Source organism: Sitophilus oryzae, unplaced genomic scaffold, assembly GCF_002938485.1.
Source record: "Sitophilus oryzae breed Bouriz unplaced genomic scaffold, Soryzae_2.0 scaffold_1867_pilon_pilon, whole genome shotgun sequence".
NCBI lineage: Eukaryota > Metazoa > Arthropoda > Insecta > Coleoptera > Curculionidae > Sitophilus > Sitophilus oryzae.
In genome coordinates, this window is record NW_022146576.1 from 166402 (window position 1) to 192639 (window position 26238).

At 32.3% G+C, this 26238-nt stretch overlaps 1 pseudogene; it reads right to left on the reverse strand.

The window, feature by feature from the left end:
* Positions 1-435: 435 nt before the first annotated feature.
* LOC115883277 overlaps positions 436-26238 on the reverse strand; it is a 44625-nt pseudogene continuing 18822 nt past the window's right edge.

Below are 26238 nucleotides of genomic sequence, written 5' to 3' on the forward strand. Positions count from 1 at the left end.
CCCTGTATCTTCGAAACTAAGAAGGGACATACATTTATACGAACTGTTTTACTCATATTTATCTGCAGAATATGCTGCCGAAGTTTCCGGAATACAGTTCGGACCACCCTGTATATAAAATGCTTCAGCTTCAAATGAACCACAAAATTACATTCGCAACAAAATTGCAAATTGTAACTCCTAAAAATTCAAACTCGCAGATAGCAGGTTATCACGGTCTTAGTTTACAGAATCACAATCGCAGCAAAATCGCAACTCGCAACAAAATGTCAAATCGCGACTATAGTAATATTGGTTGCCTAAATTGAAGCTCGCAAATAGAAGAAATCGTAATCGCACTTTCCTATGAGACCCAATCGCAGGTTGCGATTGTAAATAAATGCACTGCGATTAAATCGCAGTTTGCGATTTGTTGCTCATATCTACAATACATACTTACGGCCTAGATTGTGGTGTTCTATCCCTTTGCCTTCGATTCTTAAACCAATTTGAGACCTGTGTTAATGTGAGACCCGTTCGTTTTGCCAATTCCCTTTTCTCGTCTGGAGTTGGATATCTATAATAATAATTTAAAAATGATCTAAATTACACAAATAAATGTTCAGTTTTGATATATTACCTACCTATTACGAGCATAACATTCTTTCAGAGCGTTTCTACTTCGTTCTTTGAAACAATACACGGTCTCTTCGCCATCCCAAATTGTTTTAGGAAGAGGGTATTTTTTACGCAGGCGATATTTATCTACTGCGCCTAAAAAGAAAAGTTTCTTTGAATTAACATTAATACCGTATGATAAAAAATAACGGCATCAAAGATGGCTAGGGAATGACATTTGATGATAATTTTAGGGAGGTCAATCTCTAGACGTCAGTTACTAAAAATTTACATAAAACATTTTCCAGGCCAACTGGACGCCGTTTTTTTTTTCGACCGGTAAATAAAAGTTTGAAAATTTGATAGTGTATTAAAATTGGTGAAGGAAATAGAACTAAATATATTCAGGTGATTTGCAATACTTAATTTCGCTAATAAATTTAAACACAAACTATAAAAAGTCGCTTTTTAAATAGAAACACATTCATTTTTCTTATTTTCATTTGATGCATTAATAAAAAAAATCAAATTTTTGTAAGAATATCAATATTAAGTACTTTAGATAATTAATATATTGCAGTTAATATATTATATCATATATATAAGTTAATAGATATTATAGTTTTTAAAATAATGTATGTACAGGGTGTCCCATTTTAGTTGAAATCATACGGTATCTCCGTTATTAGTAAATAATAAAATTATAAAAGGATTCTTGCCACTTAAATGCTAATATAGAAATTTAATTCTACGCTGTGTTTGTCATAATGCGGATCAACCTGCTCTCACTACCGGTTTCGGAGCCCTACTCCATCATCAGGTGAGCTTGGGAGATCCACAAAATGACAACCACAGCGCAGAGATAGTTAATTCCGACTTGTCGGAAAGTATCGGTTAGATATTAAGTCCCGAACGGGAGATAGCGGCCTGCGTGCAATGGTAGTACTTTCGTACCACCGAAGAGCAACTATCGATAGTAAAAGGATGGTAAAAGGCTTTTTTTCAGGCAAGCCAAATTATAAAATAGAAAACAAATTTCTTGCAGTAGAGGTATATAATAAAATTATATAAGGATTCTTGCCACTTAACTGCTAATATAGAAATTATTATTTTGGAGTTAAATTTTCTAATGAACGTAACTCATAAGAATCGGTTATCTGTCACTAAACAAAGCATTTTTTTCATTTATTTAAAATTTATCGTAGAATTTAAAAATGGCAAAATATACAGGGTATTCCGTTTACACGCTTATCCTACTCCAATCGAAGGGATATTTTACATTTACATAGAACGGATACCTTACTTCTAATAAAAATATTTTTACACTGTTGCTTGTGTAATTTACTATATGAAAGTTGAAAAATTTTCTATTAATTTAAACGAATCAATTTCAACTGAAACTTACCTAAAGGTCTACCTCTCACTTTCTCCGCCTCTTTGTAATGCGACTTGTACCACAAAATCTGTAACTCGCCGTGCCATCTGGGATGGAACGCGTGCGATTCCAAAATCGAGTACAGTTCTCGGTAGAACCCTTTATGAAACGCCACTGCAGCCCTGGCCCTTAATATACTCTCGTTATTGTCCAGCGACTCCGAAGAAGGTAAGTACCATAGGAAGGATGCTAATCGCTCTAAATCGCCTCTTTGTTGCAGTGCTTCGCACATGCATTGAACCTAAAACATAGATCATTTCATATTTTTGATTTGGTTTGGTTTATACTGTTTGGTTATACCGAAACCGTCAATGAGTTCGCAACAAAAACTTTCTTTGTCAAAACATTTCCAAAGCACTTTTTTACGTAGAATTTAATGGTGTAATTATATTTTTTTAAAGCTATTAATTTAAGAGTTATCAACAGAAAAAATTGATTCTTTATTTGGGATACGCTGTATATTTTTAATTAAGTGAAATGAACTTAAAATTACCTTTCCAAAAATATAGCACACTTTATATTTTGTTATAGTCCCCTTCGAAATACAGAATTTTTATAAGTTCGCCACTTTTAACTCGTTGGCTTTGAATTTTTTATTGATGATTTGCCACTAATGGAACTCGAAAACATATGTTTCCATCAAGACGAGGCAGCAATGCAGAACGCGTTGCACCGCAGAACGAAGACACCGCATCAGAAGGCTGAAGTTATCAGCAAATTTTTGCACCCATTTCGAGAATAATTGAATAGCTAACCAAGATCCCAGCCGTTGGCCGTCGTGGCCGCCGTACTTAGTGCCTGTAATCCTTAGTTGATTTTTTATCTATGCGAAAGAATAAAGGTTCTTATTTTGCCTGTATAATCTAAACAAGAATTAGAAGTACTTAGCGGTTATGCGAGGGTATCTTTCACCCTCACTGAATTAATGAATTCCGCGAGAAATCTTCAAAAACGGTCCCTTCTGTCCATGAGAGAAGACGGTCGACATGTCGAACACCTGTAGCAAAATCTCATGTCTTGGTTTGCTATTAATTTTTATTGTTATTAGATATAGTTTAAACGTGTTGATGTTGTTAATTATAGCTTAAATTGTTTTAAAATTTTGCATCTCTCATTGCCAATATTATTTTCGTTTTAATTGCTGCTCACAGCTAGAATTTTTTTTCATTACAGCCGGCGTCGTTCAAAGCCTACTTATTCAAAGCGGGCGAATTTTTAAAAACTCTATATCTCGATGAGGAATCGAGCAAAATAGAACTATGCTATATTTTTGCAAAGGTAATTTTAAATTCTTTTCAATTAATTAAAGATATACATGGTGTCCCATATAAAAAATCAAATTTTCTGTTGATAATTCTTAAATTATTAATTTTAAAATATACTCAAACTATTACATTCTACGTAAAAAGGTGCTTTGGAAATGTTTTCAAAAAAATACAAAATTTTCCATAGCAAAAAAGTTATAGCGATTTTTTAAAAATGCACATTTTTGAAAAAAAAACACCCCGTAACTCCGAAACGGTAATAGATATCGATGTGCCGTTTTCACCGTCATGTTTTTGATAAAAATTGAGCTCCAGACACATATATTAGTTTTCGTCTATTTCCTATAGAAAAGGGTGTTTCCCTTTAAAAGCGTCCAATTTAACCCACCCTGTACAAGGTCCGGCAATAGTGCTGGAATCTGTAGCGTCTAGAATAAAAAACTTGGGAATTTTGTTTAAGTGCAAACCTAAAGTATTTACTAGGATGTGATTTCAGGAAAGAATTTTAACTTTTTAGGGTGGCTCAAAAAAGTGTGACTGGATTGGGATGATTTTTTTTAACGGAACGCCCAGTATATTACTGCATTTTTGGCTTCCTTTCAGATCCCTTTACATAATCCTAAAATATGAGTAAATATATTTCGATAGTTTTACAGTTATAGTCTGTGAAACGAATAACTTTGAATTTGACAGTTCCCGCGGGCTTTTCTAGTGTTAATTTTATTAAGTTAGCAACTTGCGGCCATCATGACGCAATGCCGTCTCCAATGGCACAGCCACAGAGCGAGATTTATGACGTCACGCTAGTTAGATGCTACGGATTAATAAATATGTATTAATTAATAAATATATATATATGTTACTATAAGCGCGCTAAACCTAGGATTTAACAAAAGCATTAACTAATTAGGTTAGCCTGCTTATTTGGAGGGTCTTAATGCATTGGTTACCCTGGTTATTTGGGGGGTGTTAATGCATTGGTTAGGTGGTTATTTGGTGAGGTTGGTTGGTTTTTACTACCACCTGCTTTTGGTAAATCCTAGGTTTTACCGCATTTCGGACATTTACAGTAACATATATATTTAGTATATTTTATATGTAATTTTTTGGATTATATTCGACACTATTTTTTTCATATAACACAACACTGATGAAGGCTATAATGCTAGCCGAAGCCAAATGAAAAAAAATGAAAAACTAAATGAAACCTTAATCAGCGTTTTTCCCGAACCTAAATTCCAAGAAAATCAAAAATTTTAGAATAATTTTACATATAAAATGACAGCGATCTTTCTTTCATAGCCATCGGTGACGCCTTTTTTTCTATGATATTGTATTATTTGCAAATATAATTTTTCGAACATTGATACTTGCAAAATATGCATATAAATTTTGTAAATGTAAATAATAATACATCACTATTAGTAGATATTGAATGTTTTTTTTTAAATTAGATCGATTTTCAAAACCCCAAATTTAAAATATATTTTACATTTTACCCATTATCATTACCCATTATCAGTACCTATTCATTATTTGTAAATTGTAAAACATTTGCTGCATTTGTATGGTTTGTATAAATATGTAAATATGATATTAACTGTATATTATGTATATTTCATGTCAACTATATCGTTTTTAAAATACAAACCAAAAATTCGAGGAATAATTATGTTTTCCATGTATTCTACAACATATTTATTAATCCGCAGTATCTAACTAGCGTGACGTCATAAATCTCGCTCCGTGGCTGTTCTATTTGAGACGGCATTGGTCTAATATTTAGAAATGTCAAAAGCTGATGACATTTTACTTTTGTCAATTATGACATTTCGTGTTGATTTTTGCAAGAAGAGGAAGAACTGTCACTTGTTTTATTATTTTCCTTTTCTATTTCACGAAATTAAAAAGAGTTACCTATCTGATTCGTTCAGGCACTCAATTTAAAGAATATCAGTAACTTTTTTGATAGAGGGATTTTATATTTGCCATGTTGGTAAAAAATAAGGGTCAAAATTCAAAGTTATTCATTTTATAGACCATATCAATAAATGAATAAAAATTATTTTTTTTCAGCTTTTCTTAAAAAAAATATTAAAAATACAAGAACTGTCCTGATATCAAAACTGTATTAGGTATTTACTTTAGATGGTTTGTACTTACTTTGCTATAAATTCTACGTCATATTTTCTAAAATTAAAAAGACAAATAACTTTTCTTCGTTTTTTTTAATAGAACTCGTCGAAAATCGAAAACGCGTTGAAAGTTGAAATTTTGCCAAAATTGAAAAACGCAAATGTCTCGGAAACGGTATAAGTAGCTAAACGGTCAGTGAGGTCTCTACGGATAGAGCTAGTGGAACCCATTCAAACTGTGTTTCGAAAATTTCCAAAAATGTCGAAAGTTGACATATGATATGTCATTCTATTCAGAGATGTCATTCTGTTCTACCGAATAAAGTAAAAATACACCCAGGGTGCCATTTAAAAATCAAAAGTTGTAGTCATTTCCGGTGAAACAGGAAGTAACCAAAAACAATCGAATACGTCAATCAATCCTAATTTATGTCATATTACTAACATACCAAATCTCGTTTATTTATCTGAAAAGAAAATAAACAAGTTATAGGGATGGGCCACTTTTAAGACGCACCCGGTATAAATAAATAAATTTCTAGGGAAACGTGGAATGGAAACCATTTATTTTTATTTAAAAGTATTATTATTTTTAAAAGGCAAACACCTACCGATTTCATTTTTTGAATTTTTAATTCTATCTGTATATTTCTAAAAGTCTTGATATGATATCTCTTGCGAAATAAAAAAGAGTAAAAATGTATTAAGAAAGGTAAAAGTTATACACAAGGGTTATACATACTTCCAAATAAATTAAATAAATCGAAACAAATAAATCGTATCTAAAGTAAAAATTATAATATAAATTTATAAACATGTTTAATGATTTTGTGCTACTTATATACAGGGCCGGCGGAAGGCAAATATTGAGACCGGGCGAGTACCCCATCTAGCGCCCCCCCCCCCCAATGTTATTATAATTCTCTTTTTCTCTTCTTTCAATACTATCCTTTAACAACAACTAAGCATATTTTATGCTACTGTAACAATAAATTTTCACTTAAAGATACATCAAAATTCTTTCTCTGCTAACTTAGTCTGTGGTTGTTTTAGATACCGGGTGCGTCTCAATTGACTTCAACTCTATAACTTCTTTAATTTTTTATTATTAAGTAGGGGCCGATTATGGACAGTTAGGTATATGATATAAATTAGATTGATTGACACTTGTTAGAAGCCACTTGTTTCTTCACTGGAAATGACTAAACCTTTGATTTTAATGGCACCTCGGTATATTTCTGCTTTGACATAGAAAATGACACCTTTAGTAGAATGACATATCATATGTCAACTTTTGACATTTTCGTCCAAAACATTATGTCGGGTTTCAATCTAGAGTGCCATGGTTCTGTTAAAACACGCACTTTTTAAACAAGAAGTCTGGAAAATAGATTTGATCGTCTAATGCTCTTTCGTGTCTTGTCCTTGGCCATTTAAAATCTCAAAAGCAGTAATTTTGGTGAAACAGAAGTGACCAAAAACAATTGAATACGTCAATTAATCCTAATTTATATCGTATACAAACATACCAAATTTCGTTTTTTTTCTGAAAAAATAAACAAGTTATAGGGGTGAGCCACTTTTGAGACGCGCCCGGTATATAGAATTATGAGAAATATGATTCCAACTTCGGAAGTCTCGTTCTGGTATAAGTAATCTTTGAATATTAGTATTTAGTTTCAAGCAGTTGCATTATTTTTCTATAAGAATTTAAGAAAATTTTCTTTTCTTTTTTACAATCATTTATTTCGTGCACAATCAGTTTATGATCAAATACAGTTTTGTGGACTTTAAAATGAGGTTCAGCCAGTGATTGAGATGCACTCCTTTGTCTTGCTCTAATGAGAAAATTCTACGATTCTGTTACAATTTTCTGTGTATTATTATACACATTCAATTGGGAAAATGAAAATCACCAAAAGATTAATATATTTTCCCACTACTGTTAATAAATTAATTTAACTAATGAGGCAAACTTATAAGCTTTATTTTTGGATAATAAGGATATCGATATATAATTTTAGGGTACATCAGCCATTAATAACAAATAAAAGGGTAGTAGAAAAAGTGCGATTTTGAGCAGTCAGTCTAAAACTGTCAATTTTGCTGGCTCTTGACCCAAAACAGTTTGTTTAGAGAAAATTTATAAAAACAAGAATTATAGAAAGAAACGTAATTTACAAAAACTTAATAGCTTTTGAATTATAAGTAAAATACCGCGAACAAATCAGATTTATATTTTATTTATTTTATTTTGTTTAAGATTTTTCCACGAAAATGAATTTGCAAATCCCAGTTTCGTATAGAGTACCCAAAAAACATATAGAATGGAAGAAATTAAAACTATCCCAAAGCTTTCGTGCAAAGAATTTTTTGAGCATAATTTCAGTAAACTATAATAGGATACGTCTAGTAGTGTTTATAATGTTTAGTCAGATATTCTTCCCTATGTGGTGTGGTAATTGGTAATATTTTAATGTGGAAATTGATAGTACCGATTAATTATTGATCTGGTCATTCGTTACTCTTTGATTAGATTACCGTTTTTAAATATTTTAGTTGCCGTCGTGGCGCCCCTCGTATACGGCGCCCCGGGCAGCCGCCTAGATTGTAATATTGATATCAAGCTCAAAAAAGTGTGAGTGGATCGGGATGATTTTTTTAAAATAGAACATCCTGTATATTATTGCATTTTTGGCTTCTTTTCAGATAACTTTACATAATCTTAAGACATAAGTAAATATATTTTGATAATTTCAGAGATATTAATAAATAAATAAAAATTATATATTTTTAAGTCTTTCTTAAAAAAAATATTAATAATACAAGAACTATCCTGAAATCAAAACTATATTAGATATTTACTTTAGATAGTCTGTACTTACTTTGCTATAAGTATGGAAATCGTAAATCATACAGGATGTTCAAAATTCTACGCCAAACTTTCTAAAATATAAAATAATTTTTCTTCGTTTTTTTAAATGGTATATTTTTTTTTATCCTGTATATTTTTTTTTTCAATAGATGGAGAATTAACAAATGAACACTTTTTGTATTTAGAGTATTTCAAAATTTTTAACGGTTTCGCAGATATTCCCGGTTTTATATTTCATATGGCCATTTTACACAGTAAATTTTTATCAAAGCCACCCAATGATTTTTCTTTCGTATTTTAGTGTTGAAAGCGCCATATGAAATAATACTGCGTATATCCTCAAAACTATTAAAAATTTTGAAATACTTTAAATACAAAAAATGTTCATTTTTTAATTCTCAATCTAATAAAAAAATAATATACTGGGTGTTCCATCTGAAAAAACGAAGAAAAATAATTTTATATTTTAGAAAGTTTGGCGTAGAATATTGAACATCCTGTATGATTTACGATTGCTATATTTTATAGCAAAGTAAGAACAGACCATCTAAAGTAAATACCTAATATAGTTTTGATGTCAGAACAGTTCTTGTATTTTTAATAATTTTTTTAAGAAGGGCTGAAAAATATATATTTTTCATTTATTATTTAATATCACTGGAACTATCCAAATAGATTTACTCATATCTTAGGATCATGTAAAGTGATCTGAAAGGAAGCCAAAAATGCAATAATATACAGGGTGTTCAATTTAAAAAAAATAGTCTCTGATCCACTCATTACCTTTTTAAGCCACCCTGTAGAATTCAAAAAATATTTCCCTTGAAATACATCCCAGTACATACTTCATGTCTGCACTTAAACAATTCCCGAGTTTTTTGATTCTAGGAGCTAGAGATGCCCCGACACTTTTAAGAAAAACTGTTTTAGTGTACAGGTACAAAGAAAAGAAAAATGCATAGCTCATTGTTTTCAGTAACGTTTGTTTCCTCATTGTAAAAATATTACAAGAATTCAAGCTTTAACGCAATTTTACACATCTGTATGCGCTCCCTGTAATGCTCTAACTTCTTTGTCTAGTATCAATTTTAAGATATTCTTAGAAAACCGTGATCTTAGATATTACATATAAGAACGTGCGTGGAGATTAAGTATATTTCTTCATTTTATCTCTTTATCTAGATTCATAATAAGCAAATTTTACCAAAGAGGTAATAAAAAATGAGGATGTCTTAATTTTGGATCGGAGGAAATGTAATTTGATTCTTCTTTCCGAAAGTGTCCACTTTCAAAACAACACTTTCGGTACCCTTTGGATTCCTATTATTTCCAAAGTAGAATCCAACATTTTTCGTATCTCCTTCCGTCACTCCTTTTTTAAAACTCTCACCATACAGGGTCAATTTTTTTCATCTACACACTTTGTACACTAGACACTACCACTTTGTTGGTTGTTTGAACACTGCCATTGCTAGTTTACACTCACAATATTGAAATTTTTTGTATCACAAGATTCCGAAATTTGTCACTGCAAAAGCACTGTCCAGTTTGTTATTGGAAAAGAATAAATTAATTTTGAATAATAACCTAAATTGTTTTGGGAAAATTGGTTACCTTTGGGAATCGTTTGAAGTAAATTTGAGGAAGCGTCAATTTCCATATCTTTAAATTAAAATTTTTATCTTCAACAAGCAAGATTGCATTTGTATGCCATTCAATTGAATAAACACTACTTTTCACTCAAAATAATATGCACTTCTGCATATTAGAATTATTACAACTATCCCCATACCGGTCAAACTAATCTTCAAGCTTTGCACCAGCTATGCATTCGGATATCTACATAAATCAGAGCGTTTTCCCTTCTAATGGGTGGAGCTTGAAAGCTCCAACCAATACAAGTGAGCTTGCTGGGTTAATCTTTATTCAGAGAAAATTTCACGCCAATAGGTGGTTTTTCGAAGCTGGCAAAGAGGGTTTAAAATAGGGGGTTAGGAGATAAAGATGAACCGTTTGATGGTTTTAGGTGTTTTAATACATCTTTTTAAAAAGGAATGAAAAGCAATTTAAAATGCTTAGCTGTTTTTTTCGCAGCGTTATTAGAATTGTCCAAATTAAATTTCGTTAAGTATTTTTTTAAATAACCATGTAAACTTTAAAAAATATTTCGTAGAGCTCAAGTACTCAGGCCCCCAGTAGTGCTATTTATTTCTATTATATTTAGGTATCGTTTTCGGTTGGAAATTAGTTATATAAGTGCAATTTATAAAACATCCTTTCTTGTAAAATTATATGTTTATAAATAATTTTCCATATCCATCACTCATGCGTTTTGAGGTTTGTAAAATATTATCCAGGAGGATTTTCAACCATATAATACCTGAAGTTTAATCCGCTCCTTTTCCTACATTAAAATTTTACTAAAAATTAAAAATTAGCTATGAAAAGATTTCGGGAGACGATAATGCAATTTTATCGTGTATAAACAATATTTTTTCCATAGTGAGCTACGTTTTCAAAAAATATTCAGAAATTCATATTTGAAGGAATTATTCATAAAAAATATAGTGCTGGGTTGGCGTTGGTTTCTATGTAATTTGACAAATAAATAAAGCTGTCTCTTTAGTTGTCAGTTTTGAGTCAATATTTTTTAATTCTCTTTCGTGTCGATTGCTGATTGAATTGGAGCCAGAAATGGCTCAAAACGAAATAAGTAAATTACCAACAGATATTCAGGCTAAGACGACAAACGCCATATTCAAACTACTTCAATTTAAATCCCGAATAAATTATGAAAAGGAATACAAAAACGTTCAGAAATGGAAGCAATTAAAAAACGTGCGAGAAGAAATAAAGTTTTTAACCTATCCTCGCTGTTAAAATATCATTTAATCTACCCTATCTACTATTTTTGATAGATATAAGGCGATTTTAACAGTTGCTATGGAAAAAAGTAATTATTTTATTATGAATATTTTTTTTTACTTTTTAATGTTTCTCAAATTCTTAAGTTCATTAAAAAATGGGAATCATATCTCGTGTAAGTAAGCTCAATTAAAGTAAATACCATCAAGGTTCTCTTCTACGTCTCTGAAAAATACTTTATATGGTTTTAAATAAATTAGCAATACTTTAAAAAATCTATTAGATCTTCGATGTTATTTTAAAATTTCTGTTCTTAACTGATTCAAGGAATTTATGAATGCTATTATTTTTACTGCGAAATTATTTTATTAATTTTTTACCATCTTGCGTCTAAAAAATTTAATAGTGCGTCCCTATTACCCCTTAAATCGACCTTCCATGGAACTCATTCCATCTCTACTATACCGTATAGTGCATCGGAACACGGGATATAGGAAATCTCATGTAATTTTAAAAGATCAAATATTATCCTACACGTTCTCTCCATCATATCAACAGTGGGTGGACTAAGAGAGGGGGCGGAAGGGGTCTGCCCCGTGCCCCCTTCAGGGGGCTCCTCCGATTTTAGCAGGCGCGTATTCATTATCTGACCGGGATCGAATGAACGAACGAACGAACGAGCGCGGTATATTTAGACGGGGACCGAACGCATGCGGCCGTTCGTCTGTTCGTTCGCTCGACCATCCGTTTCGAGTCGGTACATCAAAGGCAGTTTGTCAACAAAATGCCTCCGGTCTCTCTCGTGGTCCCTGTCCATTCCACTAGCGTACATTCGTTCGTTCGTCTGTTCGTGCGATAATGAATACGCATCTTAATAAGTAATTTTTTATTCAACTGGCAAACAAGGCCAATATGTGTTCAGTAGTTATAAAGCAGTTTGTAGGTGGAGTATGCAAACCATTTGTATACGCCAACTATAAACAGTATAAATGGAAGCAGATATTTACTTAATTATCAATTATCAGGCCCCAGTAATTGTCAATGGCATTTTCTATTTAGGAAATTAAATCAAGGGGTAATTTTCTTTGTTTAAAATATCGAATAATTATTATTTTTTATATTATTTTCAGACTGAATTTATTTATTTTAACTTTTAAGTTATTTTTCAATGGTTTCAATATTTATTTTTACTGAATAAACATTTTAAATTACAACCAATGCACAGCATAACTTGTATTCTAGCTTCATTACTGATAAGCAGTGAAAGAAGTTTTTAGCATAACGGGGGCCACGGGTCACCGCGAAGGGGCCCCTCCAGGGGCCCCTCGGATTTTGAAGGACTTATAAAATGGCAATATTTTGTCGCGGTATTTCCCTGGAAGCATTTTTAAGAAAAAAATTTTGAAATTTTTGGACGAAAAAAACTACCTGTCAAAAAAATTTGTACAGCCTAAAAGTCAAATTTAGTGATTATCACAGCCCCTGTGACATAAAGAAAATACATGTGGCTATCTATTTCAAAAATTAAATTGTTCAAATGTCATATAATAATGGCGGTAGCTGTCATGGAATTGAACGATTAAAAAATTATCATAAATATTTTTTTTTTCAAATGGAAACCCACTTTTTTTATTTCACTAGTGAAAAGGTTTTCCAATTCGTTACGTTTTAACTAGACATATTCCTATACCTAAAATAAATCGTTTTTAAGTTATTTAAGATTTAGTTTGAAAACGTATATTTTTCTTGATTTTATCTAGTTTCCTTTGACATTAAGTGTCAAACAGTCATACAATTTATTTCCATCTGTCAGAAAATGAATTATTTAAATTTCCTATGTTATAACTATACATCTGCTTAAAAGTTTAAAAAGTGTATTTATATAAATAATATATCTTGTATTTTCGTTCTTTAGTGACATCTAATAGTTGATATTTTAATAATATACCGTAAGATCATAAAAAAAGTTACCTTGGAAATGATGATCGATAATATACTGTCATAAGATTCTGGTTAAAATCAAGAAACATTTACGCTTTAAAGCTAAATCTTAAATAACTTAAAAACGATTTATTTCAGGTACAGGAACATGTATAGTCAAAAAGTAACAAACGAAAGTAACGAAAGCCTTTCACGAGCGAAATAAAAAGTGGATTTCCATCGAAAAAATAATGATAATGATATGCACAAAATTTCATCTAGATATTGTAGTTCCTCTAGAAATCCTAATGTAGGCTCAGCCTGGGACACCCTTATAAATACTTGAATTTTGTCAGCCATTATACATACATCATTCAATTTTTACAAAATGTGCATTAGAAGTATATCATTATCTAAACAGACCGGGGGCCACATTCAGCTTCGCCGCCCCGGGCCCCCGACAGGCTTAGTCCGCCACTGCATCATATCCAGATGATTTTATGCAAAAGTTTTATTAGACTTTTTTGAAAAGGCGTTAAAGTTGTACATTCGCCTAGAAGTTTGTTTTATTCGTAATGGGCCTGGGGATTTAAATGTTATTTACAAAAATATACCTTCAAATTTGAAAAATTTATAATACGGTCCAGGGAAAGCTAGATTGAAGTACCAGCAAAAATATTAATTTGGCGTTGTCAAATTTGATGTCACATTTTATTTACAAGAATTTGTGTGGTTTGGAAAGGATGGTTATTTTTTTCTCAATGTCGAATGATCATCTACAAACTGATACTTTCCGAGCAGTTCGACTTTTTCCGGAATTATGTCGCCAAATATTATTTATTCGACTTGATTATTTTCTTTTCATTTTTTAAATAAAATACAGTGTGTTGCATATAAGGAACTTTATTTTATATAAGAACATGTATGAAATATCTATGAAACATTGGAAACCGACGTTATGCCACGATCCACGATGGTTCTTGCAGTTCACAGTTCACACAGCTTTTTAAGTTCTTAATACCACTTTTTCACCATTATCATGAGTTTAAGTAAACAAAATTTAAATTAAACTCACAAGATAGCAATAATTACTTTGAAAATGGACCCTTTAAGTACTTTCCGGTATTTTTCAATGAGGGCAGTTTAAATTTTGAAAGATTTTATAATTTTTAAAGATTCTTTAACGAGACTTTTTGAAAAAAAAAATATTAAAAATTATTTCTGTTCTTGTTTACGATTGTGCTTAGCAACCGCTATAGCAGCGGCAGATCCCGTACAACGTATGCACCCCAAAACAATTACAAGTTTTGGCGGCAAGCCGAGCATTCCAATCTATACTTGTTTCCTTTATCTGTGGGTTTAGCGTTATTGGAGATGTCAAATATAAGACCTGTCAACAGCAAAGGTATTAACAGAAAAGGTATTGCTAGCCTATTTCCTGAATTTATCCACTACCTTAAAGCCGTCAACTCTATGGAGAAAATATTCCGATGCTTCTGCATTATGATTTCAATTAGCCCAAAACGTAGATATTAGCAAATTCACAAACCTTATTGCATTTCTAAAAAGAAAAGCTTCCTGATATCAGGCAAAGAAATAAAAAGTATTTACAAAATTGGAAATCTAACGCTTTATGAAAGAAGCCGATGACAAAGAATTCCTGTTAGCTAAAGTTGTCTTAATCGTTGGAGTATTTGGAGCATGTAGAAGAGAAGAAATCACGTTTTTGACCGTAGGTAGACGCCATTAAAGATTGTCAGTCATTTATTAGTGTGCAGATTCCGAATACAAAAACTCATTTACCAAGAGGTTTTACTTTTAACTGAGGGGCCAATAGATGGTATCAATTTCTTACATGTATTTCGTAAGTACGCAAAACCATAAAATAATAAATACAAGAAGAAGTGTCAAGTCAATGTTAAATTATGGAAACAGCGTGGCTGCCTGGGTAACTAATTTTCAGATATGGCGGCTGGGACATTTGACATGACATAGACATGACAATTTCAATTTTATGAAATTTATTTCCGTTTCCGGTTTTTAATGGCGGGCTGTTCGGGAGGTTTAAATGAGGGTTAATATACTTTTTACTCTTTCTAGTAGTAAATAATACAACAAAATTACTCAAAAATATTTATTTGGAATTTAGAACAATGTAAATATGCAAATCAACACAATTAAAGAGCTATAAACCAATAAACTACTGTATCAATATTAAATATTTAAATAATATCAGAGATGCTGTGTTAAAGCGAATTAGTAAAGTAACAGTGCATTGACTTACAGAAACTTGAAGATAAATAAATGTTTTCACAGCTTCACGGATAAATAACTGGAAGCAGGAAAAAGGCAACCGGAACCCACACAAAACCTGGAATCAAAAAAAATATGTAAAAAATATAAATATAGGTACCTACATAAGACTTTTGTGAATTAAATCAAACAGGACTTGAATGAAAATAAAATGAATAAAAAATATGATACATATACATCTAATACCTCATTTGTATTTTAAAAATAATCTACATACATAGATTTATAGCATTATTGCTATGAAAATACATAATAGGTACCTATGTGATATGTAATTACGCATTTCTGTTCATCTTGTAGAAATTTAACGTAGGCTAATAATAGTTCAATAATCATAATTTACCTTGTATAACTTGCTTTCAATTGCTCAAAATCACCGATCAGTCTTTAAAGTAGAGATACGGAAAAATCCTTGAAAGAATATCCCAAGATCCTTGGGTTTAAAGCTAAAAAAATATAAAAACAGTTAATATATTACCTATTTTTACCTATAATATGGCCCATACCTGCTACACGCCGAAACGTCGATTTCATCATTTTCTTCATGTAATTAATATCATATATACTTTATTAAAGTGTTAACAAGGAACTTTATATCAAAAAACATCTTTGTACTTATAAATTTCAGCCGAAATATCAGAAACAAACTTCCAATCAAATCTAAACGGCAAAAATTAAAATGGCGTCTGACCTGCTACATAGAGGCTCCTGGAGCTGACGCTGACACACAGACAAAAGACAAAAAGAAGAGGCTGACGTATAAAACAGAAACCTGTAGCAGAAATTGACAGAAATCATATAGGAAATATTCAGATTTTCGGTCTAATAAATGCTTTCTATTCGGGTAGAACCGCGCCAATGAACTGTTTCCACCTTCCGGTTTTACTGTCACCCCTGGCAGCAAAACTTCGACCACTAATGTGACACATCAGCGATTTTTCTCGGCGTATCGAAAAAATCAATGCTGTACCCTGCCAATTGGAATCAATATAATTGGGGTTTGCCAAAAAAGATAGCGGGATTTCTTGGACTCTCCAACGCCATTGAATACACTGGTCATTGTTTCCGGCGCAGCTCTGCAACAAAGCTGGCAGATTCAGGAGCGGACATAACAGTTTTAAAGCGACATGGAGGTTGGCGATCAAGCTCAGTTGCTGAAGGTTACATTGAAAATTCAATTGAACGGAAAACCGAAATAGCAAAAAGAATCATGGGACAGAAAGATACGCCAAATAAGGAATTAAAAGCAGTTCACGTAGAAGCAGAAGCTACCAGCATTGCCAGTACAAGAAATTTACTTATTCCGACTCCTACAACTTGCATTTCTCGAAGAGACGAAAAGTTGGATGCCTCTTGTATTTACTTTAATAATTTAAATAATTGTACCTTTAAGATTTATAATAAATAAATATTTTCATTGTTTCTAACGTTTCATTTTTTACTTTTAGGCACTAGTGCCTAAAACAAGTATCACTTTTAGATACTAGTGCTCAAAATAATTACCTTGAATCTCAAATATCAAAACTGTCAATTTCGAAACGCTTTCATTGTAAAAACTTATTATCATCATATTCAACTCATGCCGCAACAAGTTGTATTTTCTATCATAATGCCGCACCCTATTGTAGTATACAAGTATTTCAATTATTTCTTCGGTAACAGAGAGTTTACTTTATAGTTATTAACGTAATAAGTACCGATAAACAACAAATAACGGTTGGCTGAAGTTTTAGATCCGAGGCGATAGCCGAGGATCATAAGCAGCCAAGGCCGCTATTCTTGTTATCGGCCGTGTTGCGTTCCTAGATTTTCGTCATACCGCGATTTTAGAGCACAAACACTACCATTTATCAACAAATTACCGGAACAATAATATGCAAGGATAAAAAAATATAATGTCTTATAATTAAAATTCATTTTCGTGACAGAAGAACACTGAAAATTAAAAGTGCACTTGTTGTTCTGAAATCTGGTAATCCTCCGTAGGGATACAGATTTCAGAAGAAGATGATGCTACTGAAGAAACGGTAAACATTTGTATCCACTAAGACACATTATTTTGAGCTATCATGGAAAAGTTGATTTGTTATTTTCTATCATCTCTTTGGAACCGATTTTTCTATGTAAGTTTCCTGCCACTGTTGAAGACTCCCATCCCTCTAGGCCCTTTGAAGATAGTAAATCACCACCATTTCGGCGAGCGTTGGTTGCTGATGATCTACGAAATGAATGCCCTGTATAACGTAGTTCTGATTCTCCGTTCAAAAATTTTGTACTTTCTGCGGTACGCCCCGATGGTATGTATACCGACGATTTGGTTTAACACAATTTGCCTCTTCTCTTGTAACCAATGAAAATTTTGGATTGTCAAAGTTACGGTATGCAGGTTGATGTATTTTTGTATAAACTATAGGTACCAAACGGAAGGTCTGCTTTGGAATAAGAAATTTCCATCTTTCTCTTATTTTTAGTATTTAATGAGACAAGAATATTTTTCTCCGAAATCTTCGAAATCATCAACTGTGAGTAACCAAAGTCGCTGCGCCTACAAGCTCCAAGAATACCAAGCACCAATACAATTCTTTCTTTGAGTAACCAGGTGTAATCATCGGCATGCAACCAGTAGAAAATTATTATTTTATGGCCATTCCTCCGACAGAACTTGGCTTTTTGGTGAATAACCTCGCCTTTTTGCGCCTCAGAAACATGGTAGAACATTTACCAAATCTATGAACAAATATAATTTAGATGAGTATGATTAAATATCGAAGAATATAATGGTTTTACCTTGATATGTCGATAAGCTTTTCATATAATTTCAACGCAAGTTTGCATGGATATCTTTGTCCACATGATGTAGGAGAATACATTTCAGACATTCTTTTAGCATAAGCCAGCAATACCGCTTCATTTACGCTGTTTATACTTCTATCCTGCCGCCACTTCAAAAAATTGTCATATTCCTGCTGATATCTCTCTCTGGTTATAGTCGGAAGTATAATTTTGAGTAGCCGCAGCCGCTTCCTCCTGTATTTCCAACGGAATTTCTCGCGACATCTCGCTATGGTCTATTTTCCCAATTTTTGAAAAGTCCAACTGACAATAAATAGTCATTGTTGCAGGTGACACACGTTACGATTACCTTAGAAACTTAACGGCCGCCGGCCGTTATGATAACGTCCGGCGGACGTTATATGCATCTTTTCCATTCTGATTTTGCTTATGTTATAATAATATAACAATATAGTATGACGAAAACAAAATAATTAGCTACTACCCTGTATCCCCTGATGGTTAATCTTATCTCTAACACACACAACCCCATTATTACCCCAACGTAACAACTTCTTCATAATCACATCGTTAGATTTAATGTAAAACCGTAAATTACACGAAAATCAGCTACTAATGTCCCCTGATTTATATACCGTCCAGAATATCCCGTTACATCTGTCCTGTAATTAATTCACGGGAACGGTAATCATTTCAATTACGTAGAACACCCACCCCTCGCTCATCTCTGTCTAGTCCGCTCTACCGGTCTGGTCGGTGGAGGATATCCCAATAGCGCAGAGTCCCTGACCGTCGTCATGGTTATGTGCAGGTGCAGACAAGTTCGAGGAAGACGGGAATCTAGTTGAAGCATCCTTTCGCCGGGCCGAAGGATAGTGTCACCCGATAACCTGGATAAAGAGATGATCTTGAAAGGATAATTTTATTTTATGTTCAAACACACATTTTTAACGTTGGCATTTAATTTTATTTTGAAGAAATCTATACTAATACCGTGCTGGCAACTGTTACTTTTTGGGTCGGAACTTCTATAGCATGTGTGGAAGTAAATCGCATAGGGATCTTATTAAGTCGGAGTGAGATAATTGCAACGGTGTGCTGTTACGGCGTTGCCGGTACGCCTTTCCCTATCAGGTAAAGTAAAATCACGATCGCAGACCGCTTATTTTTAAACGACTTTTTTTTCGAAAAGATAACTAGATAAAATCATTAGATATGTTTCTGAACATCTGGAATGGGATTATAAGGATACCGTTAGGGTGTCCATTTTTTTATAACGATAAAACGTCAGTAATCGCGATAATTTAAAAACTCCACTTTTTAACACAGAACACGCCATAACTTAAAAACCACTTTAGATATTAAAACTTTTTTATTTTGATCATTTACAATATGTTTAAATTGGATACGGTTGTTTTTTTTTCATTCAAAAATTTTTAACAACTCATCAATTTACTTTTAGTACATAGCAATTTTCAGCAATCGTGTAACTTTTTTATTTATAAATATTTTTACATACTGTCTGTGAAGAAAATATATCAGAAATGTTAAGAAAGTTTTTGAAAAAACTACAATCAATTATGTTTAATAGATTTTGAGATATCGATTCATTTTGAATTCAGAGTTCTAATAGCGCGACCACTGTCGAACACCAACTCAATTCCACTTATTTTTACCAAAAATGCAAGTGTTTCTAACTTGCATTTAAAAATTTTCAAGCTCTGGGCAAAAATTACAACGACTCGTTAATAAATAAACAAATAAAATATCGCGAGATGTAATTAAATCGTGAAGCTGAACGCACGAGGAAAGGTGTACTTCCCTTAGAACTTGTGGTATTGGACTGGTGGACTGCGACAAATCTGCTATATCCCTTCCACGTCAATGTATGTGGCTCGGAGCCATTTCGTATAGTTTCATAAACGTGTTTACCATTCTCTTTGTTCAGTACATTATAAACGTATTGTACTCTTCCTGCATACGGAAATCTCGACCTCAAGACTAACCTATGCCAGCTCCTTAGTATATATAAAAATCCTTAAGGACTGACCAGCTGATTCATCACGATCCTGCTCAAACCAATCAACGTAAGAAGCTCAATTTTGCACATACAGGCTGATTCTAGGCGTAGAGGTTCATTGATAAGAAGAAACTTTTCAGTTCCAGTTTCAAGCGGGTGAAACCACCCCTCAAATATTACAATATTTTTATTTAAAAAACGGTGAGTTTTTCGGAAAAACTGTTAAACACGTATATTTTTTTGTTGTTATACATATTTTAAGATTTTTTAAAAATTTATACAGGGTGTTTTATAAAATATGACCATTCAATCACGATTCTGCTTAAACTGCTTGACGTTTAAAGTTGATTTTTGGCAAACGGATTGACTGTGGGGTGCAGAGGTTCGATAAGGAGGGGTTTCTCGAATCTCAAATTCAAAGAGGGTGAAAACGCCCCTCAAATATTACAATATTTGTTATTTAAGAAACGGTTAGTCTTTCGGGAAAACGCTTCGACACGCATAATTTATTTTGGTTTTTACATATTTTGAAATTCTTTAAAAAATCATACAGGATGTTCCAAAAAGTTGGGTAATAGATTAACCACGATTCTTCTTAAACCGCTTGACGTAAAAAGCTTATTTTTGGCAAACGGATTTTTCAAAAGTCAAATTCCAACGAGATGAAACTACCCCTCAAATATTACCAAGTTATGTAATAATATTAAACGGCTCAGCCCTCAACAACTCGTAACCGTATACATCAGTGTACACCAGTGCAGACACGCACACTCACAGTTATTTCTGGTAATTTTTGGACACCGATGATAAACTTTTAGTTAAAAAAATAACACGATCAAAAGTGCTGTAATAGATACTCGACAGCAGTATTATAAAGTCTGTTTAAAAAAATTTTCATTGCTTAAAATGACTGCTTCAACCAAGAATAATTAATCGTGCAAGACACCATGATCAGATCACTTATTAGATATGTTTTCCGTTTATCTATTTATTTCTTTTCAACATCAAGCACTTTGGTTTAGTTATGGTATGTGTGTAATAAGACGCGCGTTGAAAGATAAACATGTATCTATTAATTTCTTGTTAAATGTTAAAATCTTTCAAATTGCGGACTTTTTGACAGCAACATTGCTTTAAACTGAGAACTGAGGCATTATTAAAACCGTTAAAGTTAAAAAATAGATGTAGGAAAAACATAAATACTCCTACTACATATTTTAACAATGTTTATTGAACAAGACTGCCAGACACTACTTCATATTATGCTTCGTGGTATCGTGGTACCAACCATTGCCACTGAAGATACACAAATATACCAAATTTCAGCCCAATCGCAAGTCAGAAATTGGTTCTAATTTAGCTCGCGTCATTTGACAAACAAAAGCATGTATTCGAAATTGTCGGGTTTCCAGATCCTAAATTTCATTATTAGATTAATATATTGGTTTGTTACATAAAACAGACTATACATAACCAGTCCATACAGAAATATGTAATGGTAATTACTTTTGACTTTATATTTATTACGATTTATTTAAGTCCTATAGCAAATCAGCTTTAGGAACTAAATAAAATAAAGAATACTTACTATAGGCACAGTACATGATGCAATATTTTGTATCATGGGTACAGTTAAAGGCACAGTATAGGTGTAGGTACATATTTTAAGTCCTTTTTATCTTATCTTCTTTTGCTGTCAAGCTTCTCGAGTCCCTATTGTGCGATACCGGAATTTACAGAAAGCAAATCTCGGATCTTATCGAAGGTACCATTAGCTCAATTTTACCGCATATTTGGCAATTTTTTGGTCGATGTATTGAGCAACACCTCTTTGGAATAAAGTGAAAACAGTAGCGTAGGGGAAAGTTATTTTTTGGTTAGGTGAATTACTGCACGAGTCTTTGCAGACGATTTAGTTATCCTAGCAAGAAATCGGATAGAAGGTCAAGCGCAGTAAAAAGTAGGTTTAATGAGAAGAAAAATAAGTTTATGAAGTGGTGACATAGCGATTTTGAGAAGGAAAGTATACAAGTAAATTCCGAAAGAGGGAAACGATACAAGTTTGAGGCAGTGGATACATTCACATATCTAGGAACCGTACTTATATACAAACCAAATATCACTCAGGAAATTGTGTCAAGAATAATGGCAGGAAACAGATGTGTAAATGCACTACAGAGAGTTATTAAGAGATAAAACATCTCTAGAAGTGTAAAAGTTACAAAGTACCAAACAATACCAATAGTAGACCAATAGTACTATGTGCATCTAAAACTGAAATATGAAAATTCTAAGAGGCTAGAGATTTGGGAAAGGAAAACAATGAGGAAGATTTTGGGAGGAAAGAAGATAGGCAACATGGTGGACCAGAAGAACAAACGAAGAAATAAAACAACGATATCGTCGACGGAGTATAACGGGAGTAGCAAGAGCACAAAGACTGAGATGGCTGGGACATATTGAAAGAATAGCTGAAACAAGAGCTCTAGTAGCATAATATAGTCTGTCAAACGGATCCTGGACAGTGAGAGTTGTGTTTGTCATTTTAATTCACAGACAAATTCTATTTTCTGTCAATTTTAGATGGCCTCTGTCGAAATCTTCCCTGGACGTTTTAACTATATTTCGATACATATAATATTCACTTAAAAATCCCTGGCTAATCCCTAACCTAACTTCTTTTGATACAGTATGATAAAAAAATGGCGCCAACTTGGCTTGGAAATGATAACATTCGCCATATAATTTAGATTTATTTCCAAGCAAAATCTGATGCCATTTTTTTCGATCGTATAGTATTTTAGTAGTGTTAAAGTATATTTTTACAGCTTCACTATTAAAAAGAAGTATGAACTGCTTTAATTATTATTTATCATAATAAAAATTGAGGAACTAGTGAACTATTAGACTAACATCGAAAAATTGACATTCATAGAATATTTCAGAAAAATTTTACTTCAAGGTGATAAAAATGTAGAAAAAATAATAAACGCGCCGCTGTTTGTTTGAAACCAGTAGCTGTCAAGTGACGTGTATTAAAGGCCCTTAAACCCTTAACAATAGGACTTACCACGCCCATCACGCCAGATTTGTACAATTCCTCTTTGATCAGTCCTGTCCTTTAATAGACTACCTGTCTTTTTATGCGATAGAACAACATGCACAGGCACGTACTAACAATATTTCATATTCCGGTTTAAAAAGAAACGAAAAACAGAAGATTCAAAGCCTGTAGCTGTTTATATTGTAGATAATTATTATCAAATGAAGAAAGTGTAGTTTAAGTCTTCAAATAAAAAATAACAAGAAACAACGAATTACATTATTTTTACAAAATTTCTTGATTACTATTGAGAATAGGCTTGATCAGTATCCTCTGTTTTAATTGATCCACTTCGTAAAGGTGAGAGGCAAAAATATCTTATTTGGTATCCTCTGTGTGATTTAGGACTTTTATGACATTTTATGTTTAAGGGAGGTCAAAATTACCAGTTTTCAAAAGAGGTGTTTACTTTTAAACACTGTTATCTTAAAAATTAATCAAACGATTTAAGATTTTTCTCTTTACAGCCTTAAATATAAATAAAATGCAATGAGTTTCAATGGTCTGCCACACAAAGTAAGTTTTATATTTCTCTATATATTTATTAATGAATGCATTATAAAACTTAATTAGAAAACAAAATATTATATGTAAGTATTTTAAAATAAAAAAATGGTTAAAAGACATAGCTTAAAATATTTTTAAATGCTTTAAATATTTTTGCTACAAATTCAATGTTTTATTTAAACAAAATTTGGGGGTGGTATATTTTGACCCCAGATACACGCCAGTGAGTTTTTTCTTGGCAATTTTTTTCGAAAATATGTTATTTTTCGATCTTTTATAAATTTCTAGTTAAAAACGTAAAATTTAGTAATATTGCAACATAAATCATTGCAGAAAAAATCATTCAGTGGTTCTCAAAATTTAAACAAAAAATCATTAATTATTTTCAAAGTAAAATAACTTGGCTATTTTAGACTTGTTTGAAAAACCGTAAAGAAAAAATATGTTTCTTTTATCGAGATCTACCAGCCCTGAAAATATTTGCACTTAAAAAAACATTTTTTACCGAAAAATGTCCCTTAATGGTGAAAAGCATAGGTGAAAAGACATACCAAATTGCATAAAATTCTGGAGTGGCTACGAAGATATTCCAAAAAAACAATTTTTTTCTCAAAACTTTGATACCCTGTATCTCGAAAATAAATGATTTTAAAACACATATTTTTATATAAACTTTTTACCTTAAAAATACTTGAAAATGCATTTTGTGAAATAGTGGACACTTATTCAGAAACAGCTTTATATAAATAAATAGTCTATCAATTCTAAATCCGTCCCTGTTGATCCAGATGCTTGTGATTCCCATCCCGGCGTAATCCTGTAACAAGAGCCCGACATTGTCACCAACGCTGTAATGTTGCGAATAATCTCTTCTCGTGGGGCTCCACCCGTGTACCCCTGATTGTTGGTCTTTTACAGGCGTGCGTTTCTCTTTTTCAATGAGTGGGCCCTTCACTTCAAACAGGGAGAATTTAAATTAACACTTGATGTTTTTAGGGGTGCCTTTTTTGGTATTTTCATTTAATCAATTTATTCAAATAGTTCAAGAAAATAGGCCTTCAAATACGTCAATACAATAGTCTTGGTAAAAACTTGAATTTTTGATATAAGTGCTTTAAAAGATCTAGAAATTAATTTTGAAAGATTTTTTTCAAAAAAGTATAGAGATCATTTCTATGTAAAATTTGACGCTCCACTTTTATTTGAACTTTTTTTCCAGTTCTTATCGTTTTTTCGAAGTTCTTTTAAAAATTTTAGTATTATTAACTTGCGAAAGTTTAAAATAAGTAGGTACCTGATAAATAAAATAAGTAGGTACCTTTGATTCCTCATCAAAAAATATGAAAAAAAGTTCCTATAAACATGGGTATGGAAATGCATAGTTTTAAAGTTACATGACGTTAAAACTTTTTAAAATTAGATTTTTTTTAATTATTTTAAATAATACTTAAATTTTTAAATAATACTTATAATAATATTTATTTTTTATTTGAAATTGCTGTATGTTGGACTAATAGTGATAATAACAAAGAGTAATCCATACATATATAAAAGCTCAAAGGGTTTTTTTGTTACATCCATCCCGCCGAAACTACTTCACCAATCTTGATGATTCTTTTTTTAAATGAAAGATATATATGTCTAGATTTGTTATGAAGCATTTTTATATCGTTTAATTGCCATTTCTTTATGTAAAACGAATAAATATTAAAACATACCTGAAAAACACCTATACACAATACCTCCAGAAATAAATTATTTGTCATTGTCAGTGGTGTGTCAGTTAGATATTATATATATCAAGTTTTTGTCCAATCATGGCACAAAATGGCGAACTTCTAAAAGAGGAAGAGCAAATTATAAACCGCTGGAAAGAGCAATACAGCCATATCCTTAACCAAGAAAACAACCCCAATATGGAAGCACTAAACACAATACCTCAGTATAACAGCCTCGATATATTAGATATCCCAATAACAGAACAGGAAATAATGGCATTCATAAAACAGCTTAAAAACAACAAATCAGCTGGCTGTGACGTAATCTCGGCGGAAATCTATAAGTGTGCAAGTAAAGAACTTATTGGTCATCTTAAGGCTCTCTTCGATATCATATTGGAAAGCGGAGAGGTACCTCAGGACTTTTGCAACGCGAATATAGTGAATATATTTAAGAACAAAGGAAGTGCATCAGACTGCGGAAATTACCAGGGAATTTCACTATTAGCTATCGGAGGAAAAATTCTTGCAAAAATTATGTCAAATCGCCTGCACCCACATATAGAAAAAATCCTTCCAGAATCGCAAACGGGTTTTCGCACCAACCGTGGCACCGTCGATTCCATATTTTCCCTCCACCAGCTACAGGAAAAAGTAAAAGAGCAGCAGTCTAAACTTTATGTTGCATTCAT